The sequence below is a fragment of the Aotus nancymaae genome, unplaced genomic scaffold (genome assembly GCF_030222135.1).
Source record: "Aotus nancymaae isolate 86718 unplaced genomic scaffold, 86718_ANA_hifiasm-v0.15.2.pri h1tg000010l, whole genome shotgun sequence".
Classification (NCBI taxonomy): Eukaryota; Metazoa; Chordata; class Mammalia; order Primates; family Aotidae; genus Aotus; species Aotus nancymaae.
Window position 1 is genome coordinate 58,048,563 of NW_026988421.1, and position 26,999 is coordinate 58,075,561.

Below are 26,999 nucleotides of genomic sequence, written 5' to 3' on the forward strand. Positions count from 1 at the left end.
CGGGGACTCAGGGAGAAGAGCATCACACACTGGAGGCAGTTGCTGGGGGGTAGGGGACAGTTGGGGATGGGGAGTGTGGGGAGGGATAACATGGGGAGAAATGCTGGATATAGTATACACCTAAAGTAAAATTAATAATAAAAAAATAAAAGAGGTGATTAGGTAATGAGGACTCTTCTCTCATGAATGAATTAATATCATTATCACAGAGTAGGTTCCTTCTTGTGGGAATGGGTTTGTCCTAAGTAAGTTTCAGCCCCCTGGCCATCCACTCTGTTGCCTTCTGCCATGAGATGACACAGCAAAAAGGCCCTCAGCAGATGACAGCCTCTTGATATTCGATTTTCCAGCCTCCGGAACTCTGATAAATAAATTTCATTTATTTATAAATTACAGTCTTTGGTATTCTGTTATAGCACCACAAAACAAACTAAGACAGATCTGAACAGTAAAACTCCCAGAGTGGTAAAATTCTGAGATGGCTCTTCCTTCTAGTAATACCTTCACACACTCCCCCAGCAGAAGTACAGCCTACACATACAATGCATACAAATTTACTCCCAGTAATTAATATTTTCTATAGGTTGAATGCACATAGAAAACAGTTTACAATAAAGAAATGTGTTTTGTGCAAATATGTACACATTCAGCAAATATTTGAGTGCTACTGAATAAATGTCTTGAGAAAAATCACTCTAAAGTTTTAATCTGTGTTGCTATCCCAGTCATTTTTTGTATATATACAGTGTTTGCTATAACTTAATACTTTTAGTATGTAGAAATTTATTTATTTATTATTATACTTTAAGTTCTCAGATACATGTGCTCCATGAGGTTTGTTACATGCATATACACGTGCCATGGTGGTTTGCTGCATTTGGTAAAAAAGCTGATAAATGAACTCCACAAGTTCATAATTCTCTCAGAAGTTATGGAGAATAAGCAAGCATAAGTATAAATTACCATGTACAAATAAATTAAAAATTATTTTTCCTGTACTTTCAAGATGAGTACTTGAGTGCTTAACATGTGTTACAAAAACCTTGGATGATCTGATCTTTGCTCCCATTTCTAGTTTCACTACCCTTGTGCTTTAAACTCCAGCCAAACTAGCCTGCCTTTACTTATTCAAGGATAACACTCTTTCTTCTACTTTATGGTGTTTCCAATTTCTTTACCCCTTGCCCAAAACACTTTTTACATTTCCCCAGCTTGGTATAAGTAAATTTCTTTGCACATATTTTATCTTAAATTTATGTTCTATTTACTTAAAATTGTTAATCCTGATCGAAATTATGCTTAGTTTGTGTGATTACTTGACTAATTGTATTTCCTCCATCAGACATTGGTTCCCTGAGAACAGGGACCATATGTTTATGTCATCTATTTTATTTCCAGTATATACGATAATGCCTGACAGAGTAGGCCCTTAATAATTTTGGGAAACAAAGTTTGTAAATAAGTCAAAAAAGCATTTTCTTAGGAAAAATGAAGTTGTGAGTCCCTGTTTATCAGCATTCATGAAAGCCATTTACAAGGTCTATTAGGAGACGGTACCATGAAAAGAGGGGCTGAGAATAAACTAAGATATTTATTCTCAAGAAACCAATGTCTAGTAGAAGAGATAAAATTAACCGAAGAATCACATAAACCAAGTATAATTTCAATCAGAGAAAGAACCTTAAGGTTTATTCTGGTGAGAGAAGGATGCTGCTGCAAAGGAGTCTGACAAGAAATAAAATGGCTGGGACAAACACCATGTATATGCACACTGTTTGCTATAGCTCAATAGTTTTAGTGTGCAGAAATTTATTTACTTATTTTTTATTATACTTTAAGTTCTGGGATACATGTGCAGAACATGCAGGTTTGTAACACAGGTATACATGTGCCATGGCGGTTTGCTGCATTTGGTAAGAAAGAAGCTGATAAATGAGCTGATAAAGAGACTGTGGTGTCGTGAAGCAAGTGAATAGTCTGTTTCAACAGGAATGGACGGCCTGAGGAAAAATCAAGCAAGGCAAATACTGGAAATTATCCATTGGATTTAGCAACCAGTGGCCACTGGCAGCCATAGTGAAAATTGAAATGACAGCTTAAGGAGAAGAAGCCATAAACAATCAGCAAAGCTCAGACCAACGCTGAACCACAGACTCTGAAGGAATTTTCATCTCAGAAATTATCCCTTAAAATAAGCTACATTGTTTAAAATTAGACATGAACCTTATAGACGCTTCCCAATATAATTATCTATTAGTAATCCATTCAGTTATCTTTATTCCTATTGCTTGGCTTTATTTCATATTCCCCAATCTGAAAGCACGAGGCATAGCAGATTTCTTTCTGAAAAACATGGCAACATATCCTGGGCTATACTCAGTTTGCTAATAATCCATCTCATAGCTCTTGTGAGTGCATGATACTCATTGAAATCAATAAGAATTATGGGCACAGAAGTGCTGCAAGGCTAAGTCTTTAAACTCAAGAATATATTGTCCATACACAGCCAAATAGCACTTGGATAGTCTGTGAATATAATTATAATAAAACCCATTATGTCTTCTTTCAGAGAGAAAGAAAAAAATGATGTAAATTTCAATATGGCATATTCTGGAAACAGTATGCTTATGGAACAGCCAGAGGGATTTTCAAAACTTGATCATCTAAATGCAGAGAACAGTTTCAAGATCTGAGCAATGCATTAAGAGGCCACAGATTCAGGCTGCATATATGACTTGGAAGACACTTAAAAACAGAACAAAAATAGCAGAAAAGTAGCACATATTTCTTTGTAAAATATTTTAGTAAAATAATTATGCCTAAATTTCTCACTAAACGTTTGATATGCCCAAATGGATAGATTTAAAATGTAAACAGGCCAGGTGCAGTGGCTCACACCTGTAATCCCAGCACTTTGGGAGGCTGAGGTGGGCAGATCACCTGAGGTCAGGAGTTCGAAACCAGCCTGGCCAACATGGCGAAACCCCATCTCTACTAAAAATACAAATATTAGCCAGGCATGGTGGTGGGCACCTGTAATCCCATCTACTCGGGAGGCTGAGGCACGAGAATCTCTTGAACCCAGGAGGCGGAGGTTGCAGTGAGCAGAGATTGTGCCACTGCACTCAAGCCTGGCCAACAGAGAGAGAAACTCCATCTCAAAAAAATAAATAAACAAATAAACAAACAAACTTACCATTGAGTGAAATTTACATATTACAAGCATTTAAAACAGACCTATGGAAAAGGACAATACTCACTACGTTTTTTTTCCTCAGATTTATAGTGTACATATATTCTATTCTCTGTCCTCATACAGTGGTCCATGAGACATGGGTCCTCATAGCATCTCATCATTTACCACCTGAAGCCTAGTTTTTCCAGACCAGCACTAGAAGAACCAGGTTAAATAAATTTATGTTGAAAATCAGGCTCTATACTGCCTTTTTCCCACCACTGAGGTGAAGAGAATCCCTGAGTATATTTTATGTTATGCAATAAATGTAAAGGAATGAACTTCATTCTAGGAGTAAAAATAACATAATTTGCTATGTGAAGTACAACTAAAGACCCCTCTCTTCATGCTGTGTCTGCAATGCATACTTCTAAAATGACATCAAATAATTTAGGTAGACTTGGGCATATACATGTTTAGTGTAGATGGAATATCTAATAAAACTAAAAGCAGCTTGATCATATTGGCCATTGATAAATGGAGCCTACAGATGTCACTGCAACTAGATATCACTGGGATTTAGAGAACAGAACAAAAGCTTTCCTGTATTTTTTTTTAAGATGACCCTTTATTTTCTCTATAGATAACACCATGAAAAGAGATTCAATAAGACTTTCGCATCAATCGGAACTATCTAAAATGCAATCTTAGAGCTGCTATATCATATACCACCAGTGTCAAATAAATAGGAAAGGAAAGAATAAAAAGGCAATATTTACATTTAGCTAAGATTATGAGTACTCTCTGATATCACGGATAATGTAAATAATATTAAAATGAATATTATTGTAGACTAATTCACTTGTATTGTTATGATCAAATAGTTTTCAGAGATATGTACATAATAGCCCTGTCTCAGTTATCAATATAGTGACATTTATTAAATGCCAATAATAAACCAGGTGTTGCAACAGAAGCAAACCAGATGGTCCAGGAGTTTCCACATGAGAGAGCAAACTTGGGCAATTCTGTGAATACATTTTATTTCAATCTTTCCCTTATTGCAATGGAAAGCTGTCAACAGGAGTAAGCCTCTATGCTGCTTAACCTAGAATGAGATTAATGGAACATTATCAATATCTCCACTACTTTTTATTGGATCTGTTGTCTTGGGCACAAGATCTATTTTTATGGTAAGATGAACATATATACAGAATGTTAACAGATTCTGAAAAAGCAACATCCTGCTGGGTGAACACATGTTAGCCATTGCCACAGTAATGAACTATAAATTAATGTTCTAAAGGACTGCCATTTGTGTGTAAAAAATATCTATCCATAATTGTTTCTTAGCTACACACACACAAGTGTTTGGGTGTTCTTACCAAGAAAATTCATATGAGAAGAATTCTAAAACCTTCAAAGGAGGAAATTATTAAAAGAAAGTAATATAATATTTACACAAAAATTCTATGTAATTATTAAAGAATGGGGTTTATAATAAGATTCCAAATTGGAAAGATATACAGAGTGTACTGTAAAATGACAAAAAATAGTGAATGAAAGTTTAAGAAGAAAATATAAAGCAAAGGTTAAAAATGTGGAAATCTATAAAGGCTAGCAAGATAACATTATGAGAAAAGTAGGAATCCAAGCCCATTTTCCCTAGAAGAGAATCTTGGACAAAGTTTAAGTGCTAATGCTTTTTTGAGAGCTGCAATCCCAAACCAGCAAGCACAGGGAAAGGAAAGAGAGGCATAAAAAAGTGAGGCAAAGTCAAGGTGGTACTTTGCTAAGCTGGCCAAAACTTCAGGAAAAGACCCAACTGGTTGCCTGGCCATAGAGGACATCACATATTTAGGGAAGACAACCAGAAACTCCATGCCTCTGTATAGCAGAGGAAGTAAAGGAATGAAATGTATTTGCTAACTCAAGAGGTTTTCTTCCCTCTATTACTGATTCACATTTGTAGTAACTCAGGAAATAACTCCCTCACTTTCAGGTTACATCACCTGGCCCCTGGGTGGCTTCTGGGCAAATCGAATCTCATGTCCTGTTGAAAGGCACTTGACGTGAGTCTACAAGTAAAAAGAGAATGCAAAGCTCTTAGGTTGATGGCCAAAGCTGTTATAGCTCCTGCCAGGCAGAATGGAGCAATGGAGGCCATACCAAGAAGCCCGTTACTCACCCCGGTACAGCTAAGATGTACAGAAGTGTTAGAATCTGAGGCAGATAGGCAGATTCAGCTGCAGTGGTGGCGGCAGCAACCAGGAAGCTCCATGAGCTAGTGAATAGGGGCCCAGTAGACAAATGAAGCTGAGTAAATCAGAGCAGGCTCATGAATTGAACCTAGCATATTAGGCAGGACAAATTATAGCTAACACATCTCCAGTGATCAAAATATCATAAGGAGTGTGGAAAGTGTGGATAACATAAGCAATTATGCTGCTACCCAACTCTAGGAAACTGCTACCATGCAAGGATATTGGTCTATGTCACCTGACTTTCCAATTTTTCAAAAGAGACTATACCTTAATTTTGCCAGTGAGAATAATCACCTACAAACTGGAACTCTAGATTTTTTATATAAAAGAGAATTTCTAAATATTGGCTTATTGAAAAAACAAACAAAACAGAGTATAGACTAAATAAAGATCTGTTTATGCGTTATATTCAACCCATAGGATATTGTTTTATAAACTCTGATATATAGAATAAATCCATTTAAGAACCCAATCCAAATCTTTATATTTCTTTCTCTCTCTCTCTCTCTCTTTCTCTATCCATCCATCCATCCACGTTGCACTCCACGTTCATACATGCAAAAGAAATGATCAGTTATTTTGATCTCATAAACCTAGACAAGCACATAACTTTATCACATAATTTTATCATAACTAACCTCCAATGATTCAATTATACCTTCATTTATCTAACAGGAATAATTACCTGCAAAAAAATATATACTCTATTAATGTATAAAATGTTCCCATTGATTTGTAATATAAATCAATATGTAGACAAGATATAAGATTCTATCTCCCTGGAGACAAAGAGTCAAATGAAAGTCAAGAAGAATGCTCTTAAGGAGAAATTATCAAAAACATGTCACAAAGAATGTTAGTTTCATTTGAGGTCCAGGGATTATGGAAATAAAAACAAGACTAGTAAGAACCTGCAGTTTTATGGTGTGCTGTTCTTCCTAAGACAAACACCAGCTTCATGTAAGCGTCCAGATTTAAGGTGATACAGAAAGACCTATGTTTACCAACTTGAAAAACTAAGAATTTTATTCAGAGATAACTGAAAGAAGTAACATATGAGAGAAATATAGATGAAAATAATTCTAATGAGGCAAAATAAAAATCACTAGTAAGTGATTTTTTTTTTTTTTTTTGTAGAAGGAGAAAAACAGGGTTGAAAATAAAGGCTTCATCTTTTGTCCCTCAGATAGAGACCAACTGTGTGTCTTATTCCTATATTCTTCTGAAGATTGAGAAATCAAATTTTACTATCTCCCTTTTTTCTTCCCTGTATAATGATAATTAAATTTCAGTTTATTTCTCTCTGTTTAGGGATTGCTCAAACAGTTTTCAATATTCCAAATTTTATTGACATCTCTCATCCAAGGAAACCTTCTGTCCTTAATGCTGTTCTCTTGCGTTGATGGATTTTTTCAAATCATTTTTAGTGAGATCTGAAGAAAGAGTCAAGTTTAATCTACATACAATCTGTCATCTGAAACTATCAGAAGGACAACCCTTATATTTGCAAATTCTTTCATGGAAGATTAATTATAAGAGGAATCTACCTGATTTATAAACCAGACAAGAAGAAAACAAGAAAATAAAAACACAGACGAATATCACTTAAGTACACAGCAAAATATTAAATAAAATGCTACTAGCAAATTGAATCTGCTAGAGTATGGATAATAATAATGCTCTCAGAAATACAATATTCAACATCAGATAATCTATTAAAAAATTACCATATTTATAAAGAAAAACACATCTTCCCAATAGTTTTCAATAAAATTCAACATTCATTAATAATGAAATAGCAAATATGAAATGAAATCAACCTAATAAAAATTATGTATCTAAAAATGTATAGCATACACACTTATATACAACGTACTACATATATTTTCCATAAGTTCTATGAGCATTGTAACTTCATGATTATTGCATTGTCTTCATCATTTTAGTGAGAACACATAATATTGCTGGATCTTATTCTTCCTTTTGAAGTTTTGAAGAAATATATTTTTATTCAGCTGGGCTTCTAGATAATTAAGATGATAAAGAGTAGTTTTTCAACTGCTTTAGGAATAAGTGTGAGTAGCCAGCACTTGAAAATCAAATCTGCCTTTCATCCTGCTCAAGACAAGCTTTCCTTTTTTGCTGAAGGGTTCTTTCCATCGGGGAAAAATGTTCCTTGATACTGACATGACTTTCTACTTTGCTTTCCAGCCTGAATTTCTAAATTGGCATTATATCCTGGGCTTACCTTCTCAGAGGAGGTTGGATTCAAAGGTGATCCTAGCTGCTTTTACTAAATCAGTTAGCATAGAGCTAGTGGAAACATCAATAGTTTTAAATAAAAAATTTCAAAGATTGTATTAAAAACATTATAATAAACATATTACATTGTTTTCAACCTATTATCAAAAAATACCAGCTACCCAAATTAATATATTTCCTTTCTTTAATTGCCTCTTGTTTTTTGTTATTTTTTTAACCACACAAAGGGATGCATTTGTGTAGATTCTTTAAACTGTCATACTAACAAACATTTTAACAAGTTAAAAAAAAGAAAAAGAAAGAACAATAAAACCTCATTGCCATTTATGTATGGTCTTCAATTTTTATCCTACCCTCATTTTAAGACCTAAAAACTATCAGACATATTATCTCACTATTCTTCAGACCAATTAGTTATCTTTTTAACTAAATTCCTGAGAACATCAAATGAAAAAGTAGTATTCAGATAAAAGACATATTATTGATTTATTTAAAACTCCTTTCTACAAATTTTAAGCAACAAACAAGCACATGTATACACACACATATGCATACATAACACACACACACACACACACACACACACACACATTTATATATTGTCTTGGAGAGAATCAGGCCAGGGTTTTTTCTAAGTGATAACCTGAAAGTGGTTTCACAAAGAAGAAAAGTGAAGGCTTAAGCACCAGGGGAAAGGTGTTTCATACCAACTCCAGTGAGGAAGGGCAGAAAGGCAAGAATACAATCAGAAGTAAAAGGACCACCAAGGTCAACAGAATGAACAATTTCTGAAGCATGAACAAAAGTAAAATATCCTGAAGTGATTACGTGACCCCCAGTTTTTTCAAGGATTATGGACATTTTGAGACAGGAATGGAGCTATTAAGTGTGCTGGAGCAGTTTGAATAAATACTGTAGTAGCCAGTTTTGTAGTGATGATTTAAGCTCTATGATGAAGTTCAGTATAAAATATGGATGCGAGTATCACAATGACTGGACTTCTCTTCAGAATTGCACTGCAAATGTATCCAATAAAATTTCCTTGATGTAATTTCTAATTTATGACCATGGGCAGTCCTTTTATATTTCTGTTCAATCCTCCTATTTCTGAAATATGCATATGAATCACATCCCTGTGGTTATAGTATTTTACTGAAATCTGGTTGTATTAAACATTACTCAGCATATAAAATCTAACTTAATAGCTAAAGCTTAGGCAATATTTTGCTATAGGGCAAATTGCTTTAGGTTGCACTTTGTAGAAAACATTTCGCCTACAAATAATGATTTAAGAAATCCAAATCAGCCTATCTTCTCATGACCCCAGCATTTAGCTTAGAATTTTTCTTATTATTCATTGCTACTAACACCGCGAAACCAGTGTTGCCAACCCACGTGACACTCTGAAACTCAGTTTCTTTAGCTTGCTTACTACACTGCCTGACTTCATAACAGCACTTATCACTCAGTATTTCTCCATCTCCAAAATCTATAAACTTCTTAGGTGATTTGAATTCCATTCTCATTATCTAATACACTGCTACTTTATCCATGTAAATATCTATATGTCACTTACTTCTCTAGCTTAATTCTGACTGTAATTTACTCACTACCCAGATAAATACGTAGTTTAGCTGCATCATTATCATCTTCACTGTCTGCCTTCCTAAGTGTTTTTCGCCCCCTCTCCTTTATCACCATCACCGTTCCCAATCTTTTCTGGGTTGCTAATGTTTGATCCTGAATCTTTCCTACCACCTTTTTTGTTGGTGTTAATGTTACTGGCAAAAGGCAGAAGAACTGCCCTGTTGTAAATTTGGACATCTAATTTCAACCAGACTTTCATTAGCAATTGGTGTTCCTTTATTCATTTTTGTATTGGTTTTCTGTGAATTCTCCAATAGGCCTATATCTAACCCTCCGTAAGCCAAAATCCCACTTTTCTTTTCTCAAAAGCTGAAGTTACCAGAAGACATCAGCCACGTGGGGTTACTTCTTTCATCTACTCTCTCCCTATTTCAAAATATTTGTTATAGTAATTCCTTATGTCTCTCCATTAGAAGAATATGTATATCCTATATTTCTAAGGCTTGCTTGCTGTTTCTTTTAGATTTGCTATAGAACACCCAGTTGTAATAACTCTTTTGGTTGTTCATACTTATTTGATTGTTGCCATCTAGTTTCTTTTTTGTTTTTTGAGATGGAGTTTCACGTTGATGCCCAGGCTGGAGTACAGTGGCGTGATCTTGGCTCCCTATAACCTCTACCTTCTGGGTTCAAGTGATTCTCCTGCCCCAGCTTCCCAAGTAGCTGGGATTACAGGTGCCCGCCACCACGCCCAGCTAACTTTTGTATTTTTAGTAGAGATGGGGTTTCATCATGTTGCCCAGGCTGGTCTAGAACTCCTGACCTCAGGTGATCTGCTGACTTTGGCCTCCCAGATTGCTGGGATTATAGGTGTGAGCCACCACACCCAGCCTTGTCTTTTTTTTTTTTTTTTTTTTTTTTGAGATGGAGTCTTGCTCTGTCACCAGGCTGGAGTGCAGTGGTGTGATCTGCAACCTCTACCTCCTGGGTTCAAGTGATTCTCCTGCCTCAGCCCCAACTAATTTTTTTATTTTTAGTAGAGACTGGGTTTCACCATGTTGGCCAGAACCATCTCAATCTCTTGCCCTCGTGATTTGCCCACTTCAGCCTCCGAAAGTGCTGGGATTACAGACATGAGTCACTGCACCCAGGCTTCCCATCTATTTTTAGCTAAAGAAAGCTATTGCACCTACTGCAAAAGTTTAAACAAATCGTTGTTTAACATCTATGTACTATCTTTCATTTCAAACATCCGACATTGTTTGTATTTTACAGTCCCATACAATCTCCCTTTAAGACTGTCAAATCAAGTTTAGCCTAAAGCTGCCTCATTACATATTTTAAGTTCAGCCTACACATCATGAACCATAACCTAAATGGAATTGTAAACGGACCGTAGCCTCCTCTTGTGTCAATCACCAAGTTTTGGCTAATGTGGCCATCTCTTAGAATCATGTTCAAATAAGGCAAATGCCAAGCTACACCCAATCTGGTTGTTTCTGTACGTAATTTCTGATTTCACTTCTCTTTTTCCGTCCATATATCTTCCTCCACATGACTGTGCTGGAATCTCTGAGACTACTCTGGTTTGGGGGGGCTGCCTGATTTGTGAATTGTTCCTTGCTCAATTAAACTCTTCAGAATTTAATTTGGCTCAAGTTTTTCTTTCAACAACATCTATAAACATAAATTTTTACTTCTACCAGATTGGGTAATCAAACTTTTCCAAACTTTTAGTTAAACAATTGATTTTTAAGAAATCTTATTTAACTATTTTGTGATGTTTATGTAGCAATATTTTCATTTTTTTCATTGAAACTCTGACTCTTCTACTATACTACCTCTCTTTCCTCTCATCTTCTTTTGTGAGCACTACCCAAGGCACAACTGCTAGTCTTACGGGTGAAATTTTAAGCTCTTTTAAGGTGAAGTCAATTAATTACTCATTAATCATGTACTAAATGTATATTAGTTTATAGATTCTCTCAGATTCTCTAGTTTCTCAAGGTTTCTTCCTTTTAGAATGGTGTTGTTTTCACACTGCATGGACAGGAGATGTAAATACAAGGAAATAAAGCCTCTACTGATCTTTACTGCTGAGGTCCAAGCTACACTTCATGAGACAAATCATTAAAAATTACAATCAAAACTCTAGGTTTGGACCAGGATCAACCATATAGATTTATGTCCATCACTGTTTTCTAATAGAAGATCCAACCACTAGTGAGAAATAAGCATTACCATCACACTCAAAAAGGTCAATAAGATGCTTCAGAACAGAAAGGGAAATCATTAATGACATTAGATGAATTAGTAAAGAATCTGAGTCAATCTCCATTTAGAGAACAATATAAAGACTAAATGAATTTCAATTATAAAATCAGCAAGACTGTAAGTATAAACTAACAGCAACAAATAATACTTCAAAATGCTGTTATGTTTCAAAGTATATTACAAAACATGTTTCTGAATAGTAATAAGCTCAGATTTTCTGAAATGATTTTTCTGAGTTTTCAAAAAGTCCTGGGTAATGCAGAGAGTATTCTCACTCCATGTAAACAGAGGAGTAATGATGGGAATATTATAGAGTAATCTTAGTGGACAAAAAAAGATATAAGAACCACAATTATAATGTAGGCTTAACTATAAATATTGAAACATCATCAAAGAAAGATCCTCTGGCTTTAAACATTCTTTTTATAATTAATTTTTTTCTTAAATAATGGAGAAAATTTCATTAAGAATCATGTCTAAAATTACCTAATTCTGTTAACCCATCTGAAAAATTATGAACACCTAGGGTTTCCAAGCAAAATACTTTTATTATGTTTTAGTATAATTTATTCATTAACTGAAATTCAAATATAAATCAAGGTTTCCTATTTGTATTTGCTAAATCTGTCTTTCCTGTAGAGGAATGTTATTAGTGTTTATATTACTGATGAATGTTATTTGTCTTCCTATTTCTGCTTGTCCACTTTTATACCTCCAATCAAGAACACAAATTCTAGTAGAGACCATGTATTTCACATTTACTACTCTACTTCAGCATATAAAACCACAAATTATAGGCTAAAATTTGGAGGTAGGACTATGATCAATTTCACAGAATCATTGTCATCTTTATGTTTAATAAAGCTACCAAGCGTGAATAAAAAGTAAATACCAACATCACACTCCAAAACCTCAATAAGAGCTCTTACACAGAGAGTAGATTCTTCTAAAGTAGTTGTTTTAAATAAAAGAACGAAAATGAGCTACCCACATTACTTCATATCTTCACTTCTAGGCTATTCCACACAGCAGTCAAGTGTTCAAATTGGTTGACAATATTACCTGGTGGCTGACTTAAGCAGTCAATACATCTAAAGTTTCATTCAGTCTCTCCCCTGCCCCTTACTGTTCAACAGAATAATGACCCAATTTGACTGATAAATCACAAAATTTTGAAACACAAAGGGATAGAAAATATCAAGTTAACCTTTATTTTACAGATTAAAAACTAAAACTCACATACCTACAAGAGTGTTTCCCTGATCCAAACCTTTCAATGGTTCTGAGTCGCTTATAAGATAAACCTTCTAAAATTTTGGCATGGTACAAATGTCCTTGAAGATTCTGCCCCAGCCTTCATCTGCAGGTGTGTATCTCATCATACGAATTAATACTATCTCCTGGCACCTATGAATGACTAGTATCCCTGTGCTCTGAGTGACCCATGGGAGACCACTTCCTCCCTTGTACTTACATCCATTCATACTTCTATTATAGCACTTTTAAGACTATGTAATGTAGAATGGAATTTATCAGTTTAAATGTCTGTCTCCTCTTATTAGTCTGAGTGCAGGAACTGTAGCTTATTCCTGCTGGAATTACTAATGCCTATTCAAGTGCTTGGGCTGTGCCAGGGCACCTAGTAGAAACCCAATACGCATTTGACAGATGAAGAAACAAATACTTAATTAATGGCACATATTATTGCATAATTAGTGGTAGAAATGACTGTGCTTTATTAACAATCCACAGAATTAAGGTAAGAATCTATCAATATCAATAAAAAAGTAATACATTTTGAGAAGAAATTTTTCTCAAAAATCAGTATCAGCAAAATGTCAAGCTTACAAACATGCTGAGAAAGGCTGCTCTACGATGTTCAAAAATTTTGTTTTTCACTTTTCTGTCCACTAATTAAGCTTGATTTTTTTTTTCCAGGCATAGTTTTGAGCGTGAATATCTATTTCTTATTGCTTTGTGTTGAATTTCTATAGCACAGTAAGTCTTCCATAGTTCTTGGAAACTGCAACTTTAAGTCAATGTATGATGACACTCATTTTTTAAAAATCATCAACGTTATAAGAAAACAATGTTGAATAAACGACATTATTTGAGGACCACTAAATTCGCAGTTTCCAATAACTTGCTGAAAACATTAGTGAGGACTTACTATACTGTATTTTGTAATTTTTCATTATACACACCACCATTTTGATAATAATGTGAATTGAGCAGATTATGGAAGAGAATACCTTCAATAATTTTGCTTCTCTAACTGAAGTTCTCAACTCCTAACTTAGGAATGAATTTCTAGGATCTAACTTGTGTGAAAACTAAGACTCACCATTGTGTATGCAGGGTAGGAATAGAAAAAAAAAAATCCATACTCAACATGTAAATTATAATTTAAAAATTGTTATAACAATTTTCATATATAAATACATTTGAAACAAAACTTTAAAATTTGGTAAATACATGTTAATTGATAGATACCAACATCATCTTTTTCTATTTTTTTAATTCGTTGTGATCCAACTTATAACAATATAAAATGATAAATTTATCCACAAAGCCTGTCATTATGGGTGGATGAATTATTTATGTGTACATATTTTAACAGAACTTTTAATAGCAAAAATACATATAACATTGGTTATTCTTTTTATAAACACAAAAGTCACCATTTATTTGCTATATTCAAGTCCTAATTATGTACAAGGCACTGTACTAACCACATTATGTCAATTTAAACCTCGTTCCACTCCAGAAAGATCAGCAATATCATGACCCTCTAATTTGACCAAAAAAATAAAAATATAAAAATTTAGTGGATATATTCAACTATAAGAGAAGTACTTCTGTTACATAAATATTACTTACAAGTGAGAAGCAAGAAATGCAGTCCTTTTACCAGGTGTGCTCTGAATTATTTTATTTTGATCATCCTGCTTAGGGAAGAAACCATCAATTCTAGCTTGGGGTAATTAAAGAAATAACCCATATGCATTTAAAAGAAAAAAATCAAGAAAACAAAACATCAACTTAGTAACTATTGCTGGGATATTATCTCATAATTGTTAACTAATTGGACATAATTTTAAGTAAACCTTTTGAAGACTGCCTATCAGAGTAAGTAGCTACCTTGTAGCAATCATGAATATATATCTACAGAATAAACAGTTGAATGAGAATCGCCTAACTTTGTGGGACAACGCTTGTGAAATAAATTTTCCAGTGATAATATCACCTATAGATTCATACATTTGAGTATTTCAGAGTGTTATCCTCTGGCAAACTGTCTTAGAGGACTCAAAGAAGATGAAGCTACTGAAGTCTCAAGATGCCATTGAAGAATGCAAGGGAATCTGTTTCCTTGCCTATGCCTATGTCCTGAACGGTATTACCTAGGTTCTCTTCTAGGGTTTTTATGGTGCTAGGTCTTATGTTTAAATCTTTAATCCATCTGGAGTTAATTTTTATATGAGGTGTAAGGAAGGGGTCCAGTTTCAGCTTTCTGCACATGGCTAGCCCATGAAATGTGATCAGAAACCACATAATAGGTTTTATATAATTTTATCATAAACATATATACTCCATATATTAATTAAGTTGCAGAGATTTGGCTGTATCATCTACACTCAAGAGATTTTGTCATTAAACCAGCCTATTAAGAAAAGCTTTTCTTTGTAAAATGAAAGACTGGCTTATATTTTGTGGTGTTTCTTATTCATGGACATGTATCACAATCTAACTACTCTTGTAAGCTTTAAAGGGAAGAATCAGACTGACCAGCATCTGCCCACCTCAACAGCCTGCCTTTTAATTACTGTCTATTAAAAATGTACACTCATTTTCCCTCGTCTAAACTTTTGAATATAATTAGTAAAATAAAATTATACATTGGTAGTCTCTAATACTTTCTAAAGGCAGTCTCTTGGCAGGTAAGAGGACGTGCATGCATATTCAGCTGCCATGTAGCCTCTCAGAAGTGGGTATGTTTCAGTGAGTGCAAATGAATATTATCTACCACAATTCATTTTAAAAAGAGAAAGATTATAAGACTAAATAAGGAAGAAAAAGAATAAGCTTTCTAATATATCATTTATCTAATATATAAAGAGATATACATATATAAAGATATATATGTAAATATATATCTATATATATTCAAAATAAAATATTTCAGAGCATACCTGGTAATTATATATGTATGTGTGTGTATATATATATATATATACACACACACACAAACATACACACACACACACACACATATATGTATTTGGGAAAAAGAAACACTTCTAATATATATATTAGAATATTCTATATCTAATGATATATATCTACACATACTTCTAAAAGGTATATATTTGATCCTTAAAGGTCAAGCTGCAATTGTGTAATATTCTTAAAATTTATCTCTCATATTTTGTAAAACAAAACATGTGTGTCTTGGTCCTTCATAGAAGAGATATTTTGCTCTATGGGGTTGATACCCTTCCTTTATATAATATGCAACCAAAGAAGGAAGTATTTCTTTTTCCCAAAGAAAATCAGTATTTAAAATAGACAATGTATTTTTCTCCCATGTTTGAGATATCTGCAATAACCATACAACAGCTGGAGTGTTTCCTAAATATTATCCATGTCTTAGCCATATTCTCTGCTCTCATGTTATTCCTGGTCCCCAAATAAGCCCATCTTCTAGACATGTCATCAATTTAAGTATCTATCTTGCCAAATAACAATTCCAACAGTTTTTTAAAGTGTTGCGTTTTACATTGTGAAGCTAATTATGGCAGAAGTGAGAAAAGGAGTAGGCAAAATTTTACTGATAGCTTATAAATATAATTATTGCTTTTTAAGTATGTAAATTTCAGTTTTAGAAGGACTAGGGCTTGTAGTGATTATGTGGTCTTGTCATTCTATTGTGCTAATTTGAATTGAAATGGTGTTGTGACGCTAAAACCACTACTTTAAAAATATTTTTTCTACCTGATATATTCATGCTAATAAAAAAATATTGTGCTGTAGTCATTCACAGAAGCTGAAACAGCAAAACACAAACTAGTCCACCATGATGTAATTTGTACTTGCCACCACAATATTCCTTCCAGGCACAATCAGCTACTCTGTCAGCATCAGTGAACTTCTCTATAATGTTTAATGAGAAAATGTGGAGAAAGAATATCAAAAACATTTTTATCACGGCTCAATTTTCCAACCCACTTATAGTTTCAAGATTCTAGGCAATAGATGAGGCTCAGGCAAAGGTGAGAAATGGCTAATGGTTTCGGTTTCTCATTTCTGGAATAAGAACTAAGTAGACAGAAAGAGAGACTGTACAGGACTTACTAATTTTGTAGCTACTCTAACATGGGAAAGAAAAATGAAAAGAATTCTAAACTGCCAATGCCTTTCCCTTTACCTATTCACAAAAAACAAATTACAAAGAGAAAGTTCAACCTCAGATGATTTTAGCATCATTTTAGCAGCAACCCTTGGCTGATAATACACCAGAAACAACATGGTAAAGCTTAACTAAACCATAATACAATTGCCACTAAATAGTAATAGTTAAAATAAATAGCATTTTTATAGTACTGTGCAGTTTTCACACATGTATCACCATGAGTGCTTTTACCATCTTCAGTGAATAGATTTTTTTAAAAAAGCAAATCTTTCCAAAATAGTTTGAGAAAGAAAATCAAGAACACACTTGAAGGAACTTGAAGAGATTTATATAAAAGTTTATAAATGGGTAGAAAGTAAAGTCAGTATACTTTGAAAAGTGACATTTTTATGGCCTTCTGTTACATTTATAATGCATGTAAACATTGTTTCAAATATATAATTAAACATGAAATCCACTACCACCCTTCACCGCCAGATACACTTCACCCACTACACTCCTCATCACCACTATTTTAATAACATGAGGACTTCTCCCATCCCAGTCACTAAAGGGCCCAGGGACACTGGAGTGGGTGGCTTTAGTATCTTCCACTTCAATGTATCCCACTGCATCAGACAAAAACCATCCTAAGAATACTCAATCCAAGTAAAATGAGTATATTTCATGGTATATTTATAGTAAAATATATTATGTATAAATATAATATAGTGCATTTTTATGCAAATGCATATTTTTATAAACTCCTCCAGTACTATCCCCATCTTCTAATGAGTTGGCTATATCTAAACCACCATTTAGAAGCTCTGAATACATCAATAAATAAAATAATTTTCCAATTACAGTAATAACGTCATTTCTACCATGAGTCATACATTTATTCATTGGACAAATATGTAAAGAGCCTACTTTACGCCATGTACTCTTCTAAGATTTAGTGATACATCAGTGAATAAAAACAGACAAAATTCTTACTCTCTTGAAGCTTACACTCTAGCGAGGAGAAAGGCAAACAAGTAAATGATATGGAATTACAGCAAGGTAAGAAGTATGGAGAGAACAAGACGTACATCAGTTATAATTTTAAATAGAGAATCTAAGGTGCATCTCAATGATAAGGTGACAGTTGGAAAAGAGTTGAAGGTGAGGGACAGAGGTCATGTCATGCCTACATCTAGAGTTATAATGTTTCATGAAAAGAGAAAAGCTACTTCCAAAGTGCTGACGCAGGATCATAGCCAGTGTGTTAGGGGGAACAGTAAGGAAGGTCAATGAGAGGAAGTTAATGGAATAAACAAAAGAGAGTAGAAAATGCAGTCAGGGATTACTGGGATCTTAGAAGACATGTTTTGAAAAGCATGAAAAAAAAAATAGAGGAGTCAGGGTCAAGCCCATTTTTCATACTGTCATATTTTATAGTAATAAGCTAGGTTCTGCTTATAAAGAAATCTGGGACATAGGACAGTAAACCATGTGTCCTCAGGAAAACCTTAGCATGTGTTTCTCACACTTGGTTAAAATATGTATGTGTAGTAGCTGATACTTACGCCTTTCCTATAGTGTTTAATGTCAACATTTAAATCTATCCTACAAGTAACTTATATACAAAAGTAAGAGAGACAGAGATAGAGGCAGAGACAGAGCACCAAGAAGAAACGTAGTAGCTAAGAAGGCTTCATGCTGACGTCGTGCTCCCTTCTGACTCTTGGATCTTAAAATCACAGTAAATATATGGCTCAATACTGAATTATAAGAAAATGCATCTAACACATAATACCCAGGGTGGGTTAATTTTTAACTGACAATTTAAAGTAACAATATTGCACAAACCAGCTGGAGTAAAATAAGGGTAAGTATGGTAAGGAATCTTTAGGCACTAAAAATAAACTTTTATATATGGTCAACACACAGCTGACATAGGGGAAAAAATGACCGTGATACTGGAACCCCTTCCTATAATTTAGTAAGGTGGACAAGATAATAAAAGCATCCGATTTAGAGTCTTTGCTTACTCTAAATAATAATTGTAATCGAGTCCAGGGTTCTTGCATTGAGAAATAAGGGAGCGCTATTTTTTTATACTGACAAGAAAATAAAAAGGTCCAAGTTATTACATATTGTAAATAATGTATTAGAGTTAGCAATGAAAAATAATTTCTTTAGAACAAGGCTTATTTCACAATTCCAGGGTAAATCTATTGTTTGCATAAGATTTTTTTTCAGTTGATATATAAATAAATGTATATATTTGGGTACACTTAATTTTATAGAAATTTAGATTTACGTTAATGTACCACTTAAAATTGAGCTAAATAAAGTAGCATAGTATGCATTTTTGTAATGTAAAAAAGATATCAGTGTATGTTAAAATATAGAAAATCCGATGCTGAGCAAATGGAGTAAACAACAAAAAACAACACAGCCATATAAAGTTTACAAAAATCACGTGTAGTTTACAATTGTGTTGAGAACGTGATCTACTGAAAATGATAGAATTATTTACAACATCTCTTTGGGGCCTAGGCCACCTTGTACATATAGAAAGTTCTTGGGTGGCTTACATACTCTGAAACGTTCTCAGATTTTAAATTGCAGAAACAACACTTCCCATAAACAGAGAGCTCTCTAGGGGCATCTATAGGACTAAGTGGTAACTCTCAGGGAAGCAACGTTTTGGGAACATTCTGTCATACTGTACCATTAATGAATTGCCTGATTTATAACCAATGTAAATTTGGAGCTGGCTACCGTCCCAGAATGCTTCCAAGCAGCAGCGCAGACGCAACAGTAACACCATCAACACAGGAAAAGACAGCAGCCTGAGGAATTTAAAAATGGACATTTTGGCCAAGGCATGAACATATAATGGATGCCCAGTTCCAAAGGAGGTGCTAGACTTCATGCAGCACATCAAAACTGAAATACTAAAAATGAATAATGTTACACTTCAACCTTTGTCACACAAAAGCTCTAAAGGGCTCCACGTATGGGGGCAGCAGATATGGGCAGCGTTTGTGAAGCAATTATTTTAGAGAGAGCTATGCTGTGAGTACAACAAAAAGGGAAGAATGGGAAGCAGTTCCCTAACCCGGAACTAAGATTTCAAGTACAAGATGAGCTGGAATGAGCTATATACAATTGGGGGATGATTTGGCCTGGAGCCTAATTCACATCTGAAAAAGCTAAAGAGGGCAGAGGGTACAGAGTACAAACCTGTGTTTGAGTTCAAAAGTAACCCCCCTAGGCTGGATGCGGTGGCTCACGCCTGTAATCCCAGGACTTTGGGAGGCAGAGGCGGGCGGATCACAGGTCAGAAGATCGAGACCATCCTGGCTAACACAGTGAAACCCCGTCTCTACTAAAAACGCAAAAAATTAGCCAGGCGTGGTGGCACGCACCTGTAGTCCCAGCTACACTGGAGGCTGAGGCAGGAGAATCGCTGGAACCCAGGAAGTGGAGGTTATAGTGAGCAGAGATTGTGCCACTGCACTCCAGCCTGGGTGACAGAGCAAGACGCCACCTCAAGTAAAAAAGAAAAAAAAAAAAAAGTAACCCCCTTGCCTGGATATTGAAAGGGGGTGAATTCCAAAAACTAACCCTGATAATCTGCAGTTAGAATCTTCAATGTGAAGCCATTTAAAAACAGGTTGGCCCAAGAGGGCAACATGCCAGTTTAAGAGTTCCTGGTGGTAAGAGGTGAAGAGTTTAATGCTGGTGTCCACGATGATGGAGAACCGGAAACAACCAGCCAATTCCACAACAGAGTTGCAATAGGAGGGACCCAACAGGGAAGTTTTTTTTCAAAAATCCTTCCCTCATCTCTACTCTCTCTCTCTACAGATGTAATTATGTGGTTCAAGAACTACTGAACCAATTTCAGATTATAACCTTTGTGCATGTCGAACATTTCCTTTGCAGTAATAGCAACTTTTTTGTTTGTTTTATTTGTTTTTGAGACAGAGTCTCGCTCTGTCGCCCAGGCTGGAGTGCAATGGTGGATCTCAGCTCACTGCAACCTCCACTTCCTGGGTTCAAGTAATTCTCCTGTCTCAGCCTCCCTAGTAGCTGGGACTACTGGCACCCGCCACCACTCCCGGCTAATTTTTGTATTTTTAGTGGAGACAGGGTTTCACCATATTGGTCAGGCTGGTCTCAAACTCCTGACCTTGGGTGATTTACCCACCTTGGTCTCCCTAAATGCTGGGATTACAGGCCTGAGCCAATGTGCCCAGCCAGCAACTATTATTTCTTAATGCCTCAACCTAATAATGCTTATAATAATCTGTTATACATGTGTGCTTTAGGGATTTTAAAACCTCTCCATTTCTTACCCAGAATCTAAATATTCAGGTTACCTTACTGCTGTTAATTTTTTTAAACATTTTTTATTAGCATCCCTAGAAGTTTTATTTTTATTTTAACTTTCTATTTTGGCTAACAAATATACTTAATTACTTTGATATGTTGGAGTTTGTTTCTGCTTAGTCTTTATGTTTGATGACTTTGAAGAGGATGCAACCAAAGTAATTGTGGGCAAAAGCTTTCAATAATGTGCTGTTGTAAAGATTTTTACTATAGTATTTGAATTATGTATTAATATAAGTATAGCTTTCTTTTAGGAAAATATTAAGAGATAGGTAAAAATTAAAAATGTCCTTTTTTGGCCAAACATGGTGGCTCACACCTGTAATCCCGGCACTTTGGGAGGCCAAGATGGGCAGATCACTTAAGACCAGGAGTTCAAGACCAGCCTGGCCAACACGGTGAAACCCCATCTCTACTAAAATATAAAAGTTAGCCAGGAGTGGTGGCATATGCCTGTAATCCCAGCTATGCAGGAGGCTGAGGCATGAGAATCCCTTGAACCTGGGAGGCAGAGGTTGGAGGCGGAGGTTGCAGTGAGTCAAGATCATGCCACTTCACTTTATCGTAGGTGACACAAAGGCTCGTTTCCAAAAAAAAAAGAAAGAAAGAAATGTTCTTTTTGCCCCATGTTATACAGATTGTTGTATTAAGACCTATTAATATATTACATTTAGTATAATATCATTTATTATATTCTCTCTCCAAAATTTTTCAGTTAAAGTAGTTTTGCTTTAATTTAAAGATGTTTTCCTTTTACTGAATTTTCTACTTATAACTTCATAGGATATTGAGATTATATTTAAATGGACAAAAAAAATTTTATTTTAATGTTGAGTATCCTCATATTTGAAGATGACTGTAGAAAAAAAATCCCCACTACATCATATCCCATTTAGTGTTCCAAATTTCTTTATTTGCTTTGATACATCTGATTACAGCATTATAGAATATTTAAAAAGCAAATAGTAGTTAATTCATATATCATACTAGCTAGATGAATTACGAACCACTATATTTTTTTTTCTATGTCAGGGAAAAGTAAGAACATCATACTAGTACTTAAAATAAATATAAGCAGATGACCTCCAGTATATTTTCATAATATCCAGTATATTTCATTATTATCTTATAATACGGTATGAGCTAAGCTAATGAGAAGAAATATAGAAACCGCCTTGCCAATACCAGTAGCACTAACCTACGTGGGCCTCCTAAATCAGTTTTGGACTCAGCCATCACATACTATGAACTAATTTGAGACTCTCAAACCATGTAATTCACAGTATTTCCTAGTGTCTATGGCTATAAGACATATTTAAGGGGGAAATGGGTGCCTAAATTCTCAATTCACATTAATGGGTTTAACGTGTAAGAAAGGGTAGGCTACTGCTTGCAAAGCAGATTTTCCTGCTTTGGCCCCTAGCCATACCCAAATTTCTTAAAAGGAAAATGTTTCCTCCCTCACAACTGCTTCATGAAAGTGGAATTCAAGAAATGGTTTTAAAAGAGTCATTTAAAATGTGAAATCAGCAGAAATTGGAGATTTAGTTGATTGTAGCCAAAAACAGTGTAAGAGCATTGGAGGCTGTGTAATTTTGAAAGGATTGTGGTTGTAGGCATTGTGTTCAGCAGTCAACCATGAGCAAAAGTGATAAGAAAAAAAAATTTAGCAGACTCCATTACCAGGGATGCTGGCAGCCTGCCAAACACACAGAGGTAGCAACTATTCCACGTCCTTGGCTGTCTTCAGGGTAACATTACTCTTCCCCACTAAACAAAGGAAAAGGTGCCCATTGAAATCTGCAGCATGCAGTCACACCTGCTTAAGCTGTGCTTGCTTTTCCTTCATACAAAATATTTGTATATCTGCAAGCAGACGGTTCCATCTCCACCCAGCATATAAAATGGAGAAACAGCGTGTATTATAATTTTTCACATCACAATAAAGACACAACATTTAAGTATATTTTACCATGTTGTTTTCAACTGTATATTGAAATCATTATTGTCATATTAAATTTCTTTTTACTTTATTATATATAGATAGGCTGCCTGGACAATTCAAGAAAATGTATTCGTCATTGTTCCTGGAAGTGTAGGTTGCCTTCTATCTTATAAGGCAGCTATTTGGTTAGAGCAGCTTCTGATTTTCTACATCTGACTTATAATTTAAATATTTCAGGAAAGAGAGGGATAAAAAATATATACGTTTAATTAGTGAATTTTCTGAACACAAAATGAGAAGAGAAAGAAAATGATTTTTCCTTCTGATTTTGCAATGGAATATATTAACCTTTCCCTTTTAGTCTATTTGCAAGAGGAACTGAGCAGCTTACTAGAATATTCTAAGTAAAAAAGAAGTGACGGGCATTATACCCATTCAAAAATACAGGTTGGCTGCCTGAGGGTAGAGGAGATTCTTAATGTATATAGAGAGAATTTCCTTCAAACTAGTTCTCAATCCAGTTCCCTATAGACTCATGACTCATGAGTAAGTCTTAGGAAAAAAAGATACTGAAGAAACTTCCAAGGTTGATGACCAAATAGATAGAAATTTATGTTATTGTGAAATATAAAGTAATACTTGAAAAAAAACAAAGTGAAAGATTTGGTTTCAGTCCTCAGTGGAATTTCATGTGCACAGAGTAATGAACAAGAAGTAACAGGGATGATGGTTTCCAATGAGATGTGAAAATACCCAGAAAATGTGGCTGAACTGTGGACACTGGATGCCACCAGGAGGTAGTGTGGGAAGCAACATGAGCATGATCAAATCTGAAGGGAAACATTAACAGAGGAAGAAATAGACGCTGGGATACTGAGTTACTATTTTTTCAATGTTTGAGTCAATCCAAGCAATGTGCTATGACCTTTACATCTGGTATCTCAGTTGATCTCTATAGCAAGTCTTTAAATTAGATATTATAATTCCCACTTTACATATGAGGAAACTGATGATTTAACAGCAAATACTTTGAGGATACTACCCGCTTCTAGTATCATTCTCTTGTCACACATGAAAATATACAATGACTCCACCCCTGGGAATTCTGGAAACCAAAACATTATATTGCAAATCAACATTAGAAGACCAACAGCAGGAAGGAGTGTCATTAGTAAAAATTTATAAATAGAAATATATATAGTAACTGTTTATACACAAAGCTAAGATGGTGGTAGGGAGCTTGTTAGCTACACAAGATTTGAAAGAAAGCTATAATACAAAGTTTAGGATAAGACACAATGAAATTATTAATAGTACTAAATAAGAACTATGTAAGGGAGAAGTGGAGTTTAGGTATCACAGGCTTATGTCATGACTACACCTAAGAAAGCAAATAAAGATTTCAAGAATGCTGCCCAAGGTGGAAGGCACAAGTGATGACTTGACACTGTTAATTGGCATTAACAATTACATTTTGGAAGAACTTCACCACTGTCTCCCCCTGCTTCTCTCACACTACCTCTCCACTCCCTTTTTGTACAGATTTCAGAAGTAGAAAGCAAGGGAAGGCAGATTCTCAAGCCTTCTGTGCTTTTACTTCCAGTTATTTTATTACCAGTCTCATTGTATGTGGAGGCTGACATAAATCCATCTTGGATGCTAATCTGCTGTGCTGACTCTTGATTAACCCCTGTTCAGGGAAAATGTCTCAGAATGTCTGTGGTTAAGGTAATTCCTGTCCTTAGGCCAAACATCCTCACCACAGATCCTGCCCTTGGGCAGATTCACATAGCATTCTTGCCTTTCCCTGGGAAATCAGTCAACTTCAATTGTCCTACGTATTCCTACTCTGTGGTATTTAAGACCTGGGTCTGGCAGGTAATGGTGTGGGGCTCCACCATCTTGTCTCACTGTCACCCATGACTAGGCCTTCTCTTTGGAAATCCATATTAAATGCTTCTTTCTGAGGCACTGGATATGTCAGCCTCTTCCTTTGGCCTCTTAGCCTTCTTAGACTTTGGGGATAAACTTGCATAGATCTGGCTACTGCAGAACAGCATAGAAAGTTTTTGTTTTGTTTTGTTTTGACTACCAAGCATCGTAACAGATTAACTGGATTTTTTAAAAACTAACATAAAATGGTTATGCAATGCATCCACAGCTACGCAGTTAATAAGTAACAGAGCTGAGATGTAAACACAGTCTGTCTGACTTGAGGAGCCATGTTTTTTTAATGCTTTTTATTTTAAAATCATTAAATATTATATTCGCAAGAATTTGCAAGGTAGTACAGAGAAGAACCTGCACCTTTCACCCAGTTTCTTCCTATGGTTCTACGATACATAACAATATTACAATATATATGCTAGGAAGTTGTCATTGGTGCAATGCATGGTATAGTTTCATGCCATTTTATCTTGTGTGTAGATTCATGTAACTACCATCACCACAGCTAAAATACAGACCTATTCCTTATCACAAAGATCTTCCTCATACTCCCCCTTCTACAGTCACAACTACACTCTCCTCCAACCATTTCTAAATGCTGATAACCACTTACCTGTTCTCCATTCTACATTTTTATTTCAAGAATGCTATATGAACGGAGTCATACAGTGTATAACTTCTTAACTTTTTTTGTTAACTTTGCATAATACCTTTGATCCATCCAAATTGTTGCATGTATCAAGTTTGTTCCTTTTTGTTGATGAATAGTATTGCATGGGATGGATATCCAGTAAGTTTAACCATTTATATGTTGAAGGACGTTTTGATTGTTTCCAATTTTTGACTATTACAAATACACTTGCTATGAACAATCATGTAAATGTTTTTATCTGGACATAAATTTTCATTGTTCTGTGATAAATATCTAGGATTATGACTGCTGGGTCATATGGTAAATATACAGTTAATTTTTGTTTGTTGAAATTGCCGTTTTCTTCCCTCAAAAGGATTTATGTTTTAACCACTGTATTTTAGTTTTTTAGTACATACTAAATTTGGATAAACAGCATCTGTGATGGCTGTGGTAGTGATAGAGACAGGAGACAGTGGGGTGAGGTGGCGGGTGGGGGTCCAGCGAAACTCCACCTTCAAGCCTAGGGTAGCCTGAAGACTGAAAATCCAGACTGTGGGTACCAGATGAAGCCCCTCCTCTCCCAACTGATTCTCTTTGAGTAATGCCCACCTGTGCACTTGGGTTGGGGATGGAGCCAGGAGAAGTTATGCTATTTTCAGAAGGGAGCAGCCTGGCCTCTTCAGTTCCTGTGTGGTGGCCTAGGGTTCAATCTGTGAGGCGGGAGACCTATCTCTCTCACTTTGCTGAGAGTTCCTCTTTCCTATTTTCACCCAATAAACTCTGCCCTAGTCACCCTACAATGTGTCCCTGTGCCTACATTTCCCCGGCCATGTGACAAGAACCCGGTTTTTTCTACAACAGTAGCCAGCCTCCAATATTTCCAATATGGTCACCAATGATTCCTCCCGATGTTCACAACCTTGTGTAATCCCCTCCCACATTTTTCTAAGTTTAGAATGTGTGGTCAATAGTTTAAAACAGAAATGATGGTACATACTTCCAAGATTAGGTTGTAAAAAACTGGCTTTCATCTCTGTCTCTCTTTCTGTCTGTCTCTCTTCATATGGTCTGAAGGAATCATGTTGGGAGGAACCCTACAGGTGAGCTCAGTTTTAAATACCTGAAGCATCCTG

General features: G+C 35.3%; 1 protein-coding gene across 5 annotated transcripts in view; it reads right to left on the reverse strand.

Annotated features, from left to right (window-relative positions):
- Positions 1 to 26,999, reverse strand: part of CTNNA3 (catenin alpha 3) — a 1,835,081-nt gene that overhangs the window by 302,968 nt on the left and 1,505,114 nt on the right. The window lies entirely within an intron of this gene.